The 10884-nt window shown below is 40.0% G+C and overlaps 1 long non-coding RNA gene across 1 annotated transcript in view; it reads right to left on the bottom strand.

Annotated features, from left to right (window-relative positions):
- Nucleotides 1-1517: 1517 nt before the first annotated feature.
- LOC149126299 (uncharacterized) overlaps nt 1518-10884 on the bottom strand; it is a 47964-nt gene continuing 38597 nt past the window's right edge. Inside the window, exon 4 of the long non-coding RNA XR_016234949.1 lies at nt 1518-1929. This is a non-coding gene — a long non-coding RNA (uncharacterized LOC149126299). The remainder of the gene's footprint in view (nt 1930-10884) is intronic.

Raw genomic sequence — 10884 nt, 5'->3', positions numbered from 1 at the left:
GCCCTCTGAGTTCTCCGACTCTTATCTTGTTTAGACAAGGTCATAGTCAAAGTGGAGGTTCTCTCCTCCCTTCAGAGAAAGGTACCTCCTTCTTTGATGACCTGTTCTTTCCACTGGGATCTCACTCGCAGAGATCTTTTGCCAGAGTGTCTTGGCTTTCCATGCCTGAAATACTCTCATGAGCTTTTCAGCCAGCTCCGAATGCCTTTAGGGCTGATTCTGAGGCCAGAGTGCTATTTAGGACATCTGCCATTCTATGAGTCTGCTGAGTATCTCACTTCCCATGTTGGATCACTCTCCCCTTTATTTACTCCATTGGTTAGCGTTAGCAGGTACTAGACTTGTCTATGTGCTCCCTTTGATTCCCAGTCCCTCCACCATGACCAACTGTGAACTGAAACTGATCACCTGGAACAGTGAGACGGCATTGGTACATGCCACCTCGATGGGATTGAATTGGAATCCCCTGGTATGCTTCCAACTCCACCACTTGGGGCAAGTCAGCCTGGGCATGTCCCAAATTATACATCTCTTCCCTCTCCCATTCCCACTCCCATGTTCAACAGGGATCACATTTCAGTTAATTTTCAACACTTAAGAATAACTGTGCATCAATTACAGAACTAAACCAGTCATATTAAGTAGAACAGATAAAAAAAACTACTAAGAGGGATAATGTATTAAGTTGTTCATTAACAGTCAGGGCTATGCTGATCAAGCCACCGTTTCCCATAGTGTCCACCTCACTCCAACAGGTTTCCCTCTTGGTGTTCAGTCAGTCGTCACCGATCAGGGAGAACATATGGTATTTGTCCCTTTGGGATTGGCTTATTTCACTCAGCATGATGTGTTCCAGATTCCTCCATTTTGTTGCAAATGACTGGATTTCGTTGTTTCTTACTGCGGTATAGTATTCTAAAGAGTACATATCCCATAATTTCTTTATCCAGTCTATCGTTGATGGGCATTTAGGTTGGTTCCAGGTCTTAGCTATTGTGAATTGAGCTGCAATAAACATTAGGCTGCAGACCTCTTTTTTGTTTGCCAATTTAAATTCCTTTGGGTAAATTCCAAGGAGTGGGATGGCTGGGTCGAACGGTAGGGTTATCTTCAGGTTTCTGAGGAATCTCCAGACTGACTTCCATAGTGGCTTGACCAGTTTGCATTCCCACCAACAGTGGGTTAGTGTCCCTTTTTCCCCACATCCTCGCCAGCATCTGTTGTTGGTAGATTTCTGCATGTGAGCCATTCTAACCGGGGTGAGGTGAAACCTCATTGTGGTTTTGATTTGCATTTCCCTGATTGCTAATGACCTTGAACATTTTTTCATGTGCCTGTTGGCCATTTGGATTTCCTCTTTTGAAAAATGTCTATTGAGGTCCTTGGCCCATCTCTTAAGTGGGTTGTTGGTTTTGTTTTTGTGGAGTTTCTTGATCTCTTTGTAGATTCTGGTTATTAACCCTTTATCTGTTGCATAGTTTGCAAATATTTTTTCCCATTCTGTCGGTTGCCTCTTCACTCTCCTGACTGTTTCTTTTGCAGTACAGAAACTTCTCAATTTGATGCAATCCCAATAGTTAATTTTGGCTTTGACTGCCTGTGCCTCCCGGGTCTTTTCCAGAAACTCTTTGCCTGTGCCAATATCTTGAAGGGTTTCTCCAATGTTCTCTAGTAACTTGATGGTGTCAGGTCGTAGATTTAGGTCTTTAATCCATGTTGAGTGGATTTTATTTATTTGAAAGGCAGACACAGGAAAACAAACAGAGAGAGCAAGAGACCCTATCTGCTGGTTCACTCCTCAAATGGTCACAGCAGCACAGGCTGAGTTGGAGGTGAAGCCAGGAGACAGATACATAATCCACGTGAGTGGCAGGAACCCAAGTAAATGATCCATCACTTGCTGCCTTGCAGGAATGCATTAGCAGGAAGCTGGAATCAAAAGAGAACAGGAGTCAAGAATCAAACCCAGGTACTCCAATGCAGAGTGTTGGCATCTTAACTGCTAGGCCAAATACTTGCTTCCAAGATCAAGTCTCTGCCAAGGTTTCTTAGGCCCATCCTTGGATTTTGAGCACTCATTCATACCAAATAAGCATAATCTTCTTAAAGGTTATATATAGGTTACAGCAGAATGGGACATCAGATCTTTACCAATTGCTGCTCCTCCGCACGCGGAGGAGCCGCACCGGACCGGGCGCTTGTTGTTCCCTTTTTTTACAAGTCCTTTCTATAGTAAAGTAAGAATAAGTAAACAGCAAACTCCCAAAGCAAGAATGAGTAGAGAGAAATGAGAAAGAACGAAGTAACGAACTTCCCCGCGAACTCTCCAACGCACTCTCCAACCAACCCACACCACCATGCCGTCTCTCTCCTCCTATATAGTCCTCTCCACCAATCCCAACTCGGCTGCCCACACGCCGAGCACGCCGCTCTCCTCCAATCAGGAGCAGCTCCTGCAGCTTGTCAAGTTGGTGAGAGGCAGCTGGGTAGAAGCTGTTTACTTCTCTCCCAGCGCCATATTGTGGGAGAGCAGATGCATAGAATAAATCTCAATTCCAGTAACAGTATAGTCCGAATTGCTCCCCACAACCAATTAGGCAGTAAGTATCTGTGTGTGATCCTGTGCCTGGCTGGGATACTGATTGCCTAGCCCATGAGGTGATTAAGAAAGCATGGCACACCATGCCTCTGGGGAAAGACCCTGGTCAGGTACTCAGGCACACTGAGAGCCACACATGATCTGACTGCTGGTAGGGGGAGGAACCCCAGACACATTTCCCCCACCCCCCACTTCCTATTGAAGGGCCTTGTAATTGTCAACCAGGTAAACAGCTCCCAGGTGTGACCCAGGCCCATAAAGACCACCTGAAAGGCTACATAGGCTACGTGACCTTCAAGCTGATTTGAGAAGCATAGAGACACCAGTATCTGCTTTACCCTATGGAATTAGTGTTGCTACCCTGAACTAGCTACTCCTCTTTGCCCGAGAGCTTGTGCCTGATTGTTAATAAATGGACATGTTTACTGAAACTGTCTCCAGTGCTTCTTGTCAAAGAACATCATCACTCCACCATCCCAACAGTGTGGGCCTCATAGGAGGAAACCACAAGTATCAACTTTGGGGAGAGTCCTTCTTGGTTTGCATATCTCCTCTAAGACTGTGAGATCAGGTAGGTCACTTAAGCTCCCTAAGATTTCCTTTCCTCAGCTGAAAAATAACAGTAGAGAAGATTATATGAGATAGTATTAAAAACAATTACCATAGTGCCTGGTGAACAATAAGATTTTATCAGGATTCATTTCTGAAGTCATTTGCAGGAATCTAGGAGCTAGGTAACTTTCGAAGCAATCTCAGAAAAATCCCAAGAATTAGAATTGATTTCAAGGCCCAAGAGTTATGAGGGCCTACTGAGGCTACTCTGGTTTCCTACAACCCAGTAATGCCTTGTAAGAATCTAGATTAAAAAAAAAGAAGAAGAAGAAATTATCAATTCCCAACTTGACTCTCACTGGGATTAAACATGACAATAGGTCTGAACTGATTTCATCATCATTTAAAAAATCATCTATTATTTTTCACTTTGTGTTTCTGTGTGGGAGCAAACTGTTGAAATCTTTACTTAATGTATGCTAAACTGATCTTCTGTATATAAAGAGAATCGAAAATGAATCCTCATGTGAATGGAAGGGGAGAGGGAGTGGGAAGGGGGAGGGATGCGGGTGGGGGGGACGATATGGGGGGGAAGCCATTGTAATCCATGGGCCGTGCTTTGGAAATTTATATTCATTGAATAAAAGTTTAAAAAAAGAATCTAGATAAAGATTGCTTTGTTTAGGACTTGGCCACTTGTTTGACCAGCCCATAAGAGCTATTATATCCATCTTAGCACACTGAGATATCTAAGACAAATCGGAAAATTCAAAACAGATTTCTTTCCCACAAAATAAAAATGATAGTTTTGAAGAGCAATCAAAGTTATGAAGGAGGGGTTGGTGCTGTGCCGTAGCAGGTAAGCCTGCCACCTGCAGTGCCAGCATCCCATATGGGCACTGGTTTGAGTCTTGGCTGCCCCACTTCCAATCCAGCTCTCTGCTGTGGCCTAGGAAAGCAGTAGAAGATGGCCCAAGTCCTTGGGCCCCTGCAGCCACATAAGAGACCGAGAAGAATCTCCTGGCTCCTGGCTTAGGATCTGTCTAGCTCCAGGCATTGTGGCCATCTGGGGAGCGAACCAGCAGATAGAAGATCTCTCTCTTTCTCTCTTTGCGCCTCTGTAACTCTGCCTTTCAAATAAATAAGTAAATCTTTTTTAAAAATGTTATGAAGTAAAGGAAACAGGACATTGCAATAGAAAGTGATGATACAGTTTACAGGCATCTTAGAAGCATCTCTGAGGGGTAGCATCTGAGCTAGGACCTAATTAGAGAGGCACATGTTGCTTAGTGATTGGATTATGTTCCAAGAAATACATGGTGAGGTGCTTTCATTATTGTATGAACATCACAGAGTGTACTTACATGAACTAAGACAGCTAATGAGGTCACTGGCTGATGTACCTGTCTGGTGCCAGTGTCATGTATGTGGTATACAGTTGACAGAAACATCTTTATATGGTGAATGACTAACTTCAGAAAGTAATTGATGATATAGGGAGAAAGCGGAGGCAATCAATAACAGATCAAATTACATAGAAACTACTAGAGAAGACACAAGAATAGCTTAGAGATATTTGTTAAGATTGCAAAATAAATGCTTCTTAACTTATTCATAATGAAACATCTTACACAGTAGACATAAGGTTAACAATGCCTCAAAATTGTTTGACAGTTTTGCAGTAGTAACTAAAGGAGAAAATACACAAAAAAGACCTAACCCTTTCACTAACAAGGGTTGCCATCTGCAGAGTGGATGCTTCTAATTAATCTTAAAAAAAAAAATAGGGAAATCTGTGTGACTTTGTGTAGGGCATGCAGAAACTCGGTGTTTTTTTAATGTATCATTTTTTTCATAAAATTTTAAATATTTGATGCCTTTGTACTAGCAGAAATATGAGAACCACAGAACCAAATAAGAAAAACAGATAAGCATTACGGGGTCAGGAAGGAAAACGGAGGATGAAAAAAAATGGTGACATCCAGCTTCTGGACAAAAGGATGCAAGTCCCAGAGGAGCCTGATGCTGTCTTGCCAGCCAGAGAAAGTTCCATGTTCCTGAGTCAGAGCCCCATAGGACTTGTCCCTAAAAGATATGTCAAGGAGCCTCACTAAAGAACTAATGAGGCTGAATTTATGCTTTCCCGTACACAACATTACTTTCCATCTTCAGATTAAATTTATTGGGATGTTTTGTGAGCAGAAACATTATGGTAGAGAATTACAGTGGTTATTTTTCCTTCATTTCACAAAATGTACTGAAAACCATTATTATACCAGGTAGCACCAAGGGCTTGGATGTTGAGAGGGTTGGGATTTGCCCTTCAATGGTCCTATCACCAATGTGTTAGACCAGTGCTTCTGAGTGTGAATTCCCAATAGAAGGAAATCAGCTTGCCCAGTGTTTGAGCATAAGTTCTTGAGTGAATTGCAGGCTAAAAGCAATGGGAAGTTAAACCATCACTGTGAAGCTAATAATGAATTAGCATATTCCCTCTGGAGTGTGAAAAGGGAAGTGAGAAGCATGGCTAATCCTTAGCCTCCCAGAGGAGGTCTGAGAAAACTAGTCAGTTATTCAACAATTTAACATTTTTCAATGCTGTTTAACATTCAATAACTGTAAGTGGAAATCAGTCCTGGCTACTGCTTATTAAAACTAATAGAGCATTATCAAGAAACATTAATAATCTTGGCATTGTCAAAACATGCATTTCCAACAAAAATGAAAATCAAATGGAAAGAAGCAAATGCCACCTGGGGGTTAGTAAACAGCACTTGATATCATCTATAATTCACTTTAAAACACAAAGTGTATCAAAAAGCAAAACATTCACTCAGTGAAATCAATATAGCATATACCACTTCAACGCTATGTATCACAAAAACCTCAGCTTTCTTTCCAATATTCTTCATGTTTGCATTCTACAAGGTTGTATTCTTAACTTAAGCCAAAGTTGTACATTTTTCCCCCATACTGATCATTAAGATAACTCAGTTTCTGATCATTATTGTTTGTTTTGCTCAAACAAATCTAAGCTCAGATAACTACTTGAAAATATACCTGTATGGAAAATGATACCCTAATCCACTGTCTGTGGGAATGTAAACTGGTAAAACTACTATGGAAGACAATTTGGAGATACCTCAGAAATCTGAATATAGTCCTACCATATGACCCAGCCATCTCACTCCTCGGAATTGACCCAATGAAAATTAAATCAGCAAATAAAAGCTATCTGCACCCCCATGTTTATTGCAGTTCAAGTCACAATAGCTAAGACATGGAATCAACTTAAAAGCCTGTCAACTAAAGACTGGATAAAGAAATTACGGTGTATGTACTCTATGGAATACTACACAACAGTAAAAAAAAAATGAAATCTGGTCATTTACAACAAAATGGATGACTCTGGAAAACATCATCTTTAGTGAAATAAGCCAGTCCCAAAGGGACAAACACCATATGTTCTCCCTGATCTCTGATAACTAAGAGAGCACCTAAAAGGAAACCTGTAAAAGTGAAATTGACACTATGAGAAACAATGACTTGAACAGCCCCTCTCTTGACTGTTGAGGAACAAATTTTAATTTTTTAAAATTTTTTTAAAAATTTTTTTCCTTCTTAATATCACTGGTTGAACTCTTAACATAGAATTAATCATATGTGCATAAAGTCAACTGAAAATAAATCCCAGTAAAAAATAGGAGTGGGAGTAAGAGAAGGATGAGCTGTAATAGTTCTGTATACATCCCCATGAACTTATTTCTAAGGGAAAGCTAAAAACTTGCCATGGGCCTCCAAATCTCATTAGGCTGGGTGGTAATAATGCCATCTTAAGTGTTAAAGTATTAAGTGTTTAACTGGTCATATAGATAAGATTAAGTGTTAAAGGGATCATATAAATAAGATCAAGTGTCTGGTAATAACAATAAGTAGAATTAAAAAGGAGAGAATGTTCCAACATGGGAAGCAATCCACACAGCAGACTCATAGAATGACAAACGCTCTAAACACTTTGACCTCAGAATCAGCCCTTAAGGCTTTCTGGTCAGGCTGAAAAGCCCATGAGAATATTTCAGGAATGGAAAGCTGAGACACTGTGGAAAAAAATTTTTGTTTAATGTCCTACATAAAGGATCTCTGTGAATGAGACCCCAGAGGAAAGGAGGGCCATCAAAGGACGTACTTTTCTCTGAAGGGAAGAGAGAACTTCTACTTTGATTATGGCCCTGTCTAAATACTGACCTAGACTGTGAACTCAAAAGGCTTCCTTCCATAGCCTTGGCAGCTCATGTCAAGAACCTCAGGTGATCACTAATCATACATAAAAGTGTTAATTGTTAAATTTGTTAAATTAACAGGAGTCACTGTGCACTTACTCCCCATGCAGGACCTCTGTTCTTAATGTGTTGTACTATGAGAATTAACTGTAAAACATGTTCTCAAACAGTTCTTTATATCTTGTGTGTGGGGGGTGCAAATTGCTCAAATCTTTACTTAGTACAGAGTTTGTCTTCTGTGTGTAAAGTTAACTAAAAATGAATCTTAATGAAGAATGGGATGGAAGAGGAAGGAGGAGGTGGGATGGGAGTGGGGTAAGGAGGGCGGGTAAGGTAGGAAGAACCCCTATGTTCCTAAAGTTGTACTTATGAAGTTTGTATTCATTAAATAAAAGGTTTCTAAAATAAACAAACAAAAAACATGATTCAGAAAATACACATTATATTGAACTTTTAAAAAAAGACAATATAACATGTATGGGCAGAGGGAGGGGTGTCCTAGGAGCAAAACACTTATCAAAAATATTCATCCTGAGTTTGGGGGCTTGAATGAGGGGGCCATTTACACAAAAGCATAGCAGGTAATTTTAGAATCTTTATAATTAAGTCGCCTTCATAGAACCAAAAAGCAAAAACCAGATTCTGTGCACTAAGCACTTTAGATTTCTCACATGATGTTTCATTTGGTTGGGAACAAGTTGCCATCTCTTAGAATGGGTATTTCTATCCTAGTATGACAAAACTGAAACAGTGTTTAAGTAAACTTCCCAAGATCAATTAACCAAAATTTAAATCCATGTCCATCTGGATCTAATATCTACCTATGGTGCACCAATATCTTGCTAACATTAATTGCCCATGGCTCACTCTCAGCCTTTCCCATGAAATGATACCAAGGAAAAAACCAAATAATATCTGATTTTCTACAGTTTTTCTAGAACTAATGAATTGTAAGGAACACTGCTAATTATCTGATTAAACATCTAATCTCAGATGGATTTATGACATTTACCTGCAATGTTCAGCGCTAATAGCAATATCACTGAAAATTTCCACCTGGTAGATTCTTTTTGCTACTTAGTATACCATTTTTAATGTTGAAACATATACAGTAATATTCTCAGAATTCTTTTTGTCTCAGTGATGGACAGGAACTACATTCAATTCTATGATTTGCTGTTTGTAATTTTAGCAATTTAGAGAAGTCTTCAGTTCAATAGCATTAAGTTTAGCTTTGGATTTCAAAAATTCCAGGAACCCAGCTGAATCAGTCAGGAATCTTCATTGCAAATTACACAAATAGAACTAGAAGTGGCTTAAGCAAAACAATAAATTTAATGGCTCATATGACTAAAGAATCCAGTAGCAGTGTGACTTCAGGTACAACCTGGCCCTAAATAAGCTCTCCACATATATTGGTAAAATGACCGCTAGCACTCCAGGCCTGTGTTTTGCAAGCCTGAATGACCATACCAGAAGGAGAAGGCTTTCCAAATAGCTCCAGAAGTCTTCAGGTTAAACTTCACTGGGTCAGTTCACTGTCAAAGTAAGTGCCATGACTAGCAACTAGAAATGCTGATTGGCTAGACTGAGTCACCTACTCATCACATGAACTTGGGAGTGGATGGGGTGGGAGAAAGGAGGTATCCAAAAGGAAAATTGAGAGATACAGTTTTCCAGAGAAAGGAAGGCGGATTCTGAGCAGACAGAAATAGCAGGTGTACATTCTGATGGTTCTTTTGTTTGTGGTGCCAGCGGTTTGTTTTTTGTTGGATATTAACATGACAAAACATAGAAATTCATTAAGAATTTACCTCAGGAATATAATAATCTCAGGACAATATAATCAACTCAGTTCAAGAATTATTTGATATATAATATGCCTACAAGCAATAAATTCCAGGTTATAAACACTGGCCCTGCGAAGCACTGAATTATTCCCTAAATCTATGGCCCCCTAAGGGATAGGCTGAAGTACTCCCCACCTGAGGCCCAAATAAGACCATTATGAAAAGGGTTTCCAGGAATATGGGTTCAATATTCAGATGCAGTCTCAATATCTGGTTTTGGTCTTTCCTCTATTCTGCCCTCCATCTTAATTGGGGAGCATTTTGAGACTTTAAGAAAGCAGATTAATATACAAGAGACAGACCAAGATTACAAAGCAGAGGGAGAGGGAACTGGAAAAGGTATTCAAGAAGCAGGGTATAATCCAGCAAGTAAGCATAACATCAGGGCATCCCAGATACTGGTGTTATTTGGAGTGAGGAAAATGGCAGCCTCAAGGTTTCCTACAGCTTTCTAACCAACTACCTAATACAGGACAGTAACAAGAGGTTCTAGAAAGGAACTAATATTAAATTCTAGTTTCAATTCCAATGGGGTAACTGGTGTGCTACTTAGGAAGACAAGGTAGTTATGGCATTCTAGATATTGGGTTTACAATAATCCACTCACTTCACAATACATCTGATGATGTGCTCTTTGTCTCAGGAAAACTTCAGCAGTCTTAAAAACACTAGGTTTCTTGGAGCTGGTCATTTAGGGAGTGAGCCATTGAATGGAAGATTCTCTCTCTCTCTCTCTCTCTCTCTCTCTCTCTGCCTCTCCCTCTCTCCCTATAACTCTGCCTTTCAAATAAACAAATAAATCTTTAAAAATAAGAATCCTAGGTTGCATGTATATGACAACATACATTGTGCATACTGTATGTGCTATATACAGTAAGTCAAGTGCTTGGCATGCAGTACAGAGAAGCTAAGATCCATGAAGATTACGTATCTTTTTACAGCCACAGATTAGTAAGCAATGGGATCCTATTTTGGAAGCAGGTCTGTCTGATTCAGAGAGTCCAAGCTTCTCCCAGAGATTCAGAGTTCCCTACTTCCCAATTCTGTGGCTGAGTCTTAACTACTTTCCAATAAATCTCCATGTTGCCAAACTCCTGCCTACTGCCTTCCTAGGTCTCCAATTGTCCTCTGCTCCTGAATTCTGCCTTGGGCATCCCTGGTACCATCTGCTCTGACTGTAGCTGTTATACTTGATGAGCTTCTTCATTTCATAACTCATCACCTAGGCCAGATTTGCTCCCAGAATTTGCAGACAGGTTTCTTTTCTTGCTCATTTTTGCCCAGGTGGACTTTCCAGATTCTAGTATCTCTTAATCTACCTTATCTTGCTGACATTACTGAAATAAACCTTTGCCAATCCTGGGAAAATAACTGTCATGTTTTGTTGCCTTCATGGATATCTGTCAACAGAGAGAAAGAAAAAAAGGTCTTTAGATTTATTCCTTGTAAAAAGTTTCAACTTTAGCCTTTTTATCCACAAAGTATAAAAGTTCAGTGTAAAAAGATGAGATTGTGACCTATGTAATCCAAAAGTGTATTGTTTTATTGAGAAAATCTCCAAGGGATGCTGCAGCTACTCTGGAATGTAACCTGGCAATATAAA

The sequence above is a fragment of the Oryctolagus cuniculus genome, chromosome 6 (genome assembly GCF_051225735.1).
Source record: "Oryctolagus cuniculus isolate XC-2025 breed Fujian yellow rabbit chromosome 6, ASM5122573v1, whole genome shotgun sequence".
Classification (NCBI taxonomy): Eukaryota; Metazoa; Chordata; class Mammalia; order Lagomorpha; family Leporidae; genus Oryctolagus; species Oryctolagus cuniculus.
Note: the sequence above shows the minus strand (reverse complement) of the source record. Positions and strands in the feature narration are given on the sequence as shown.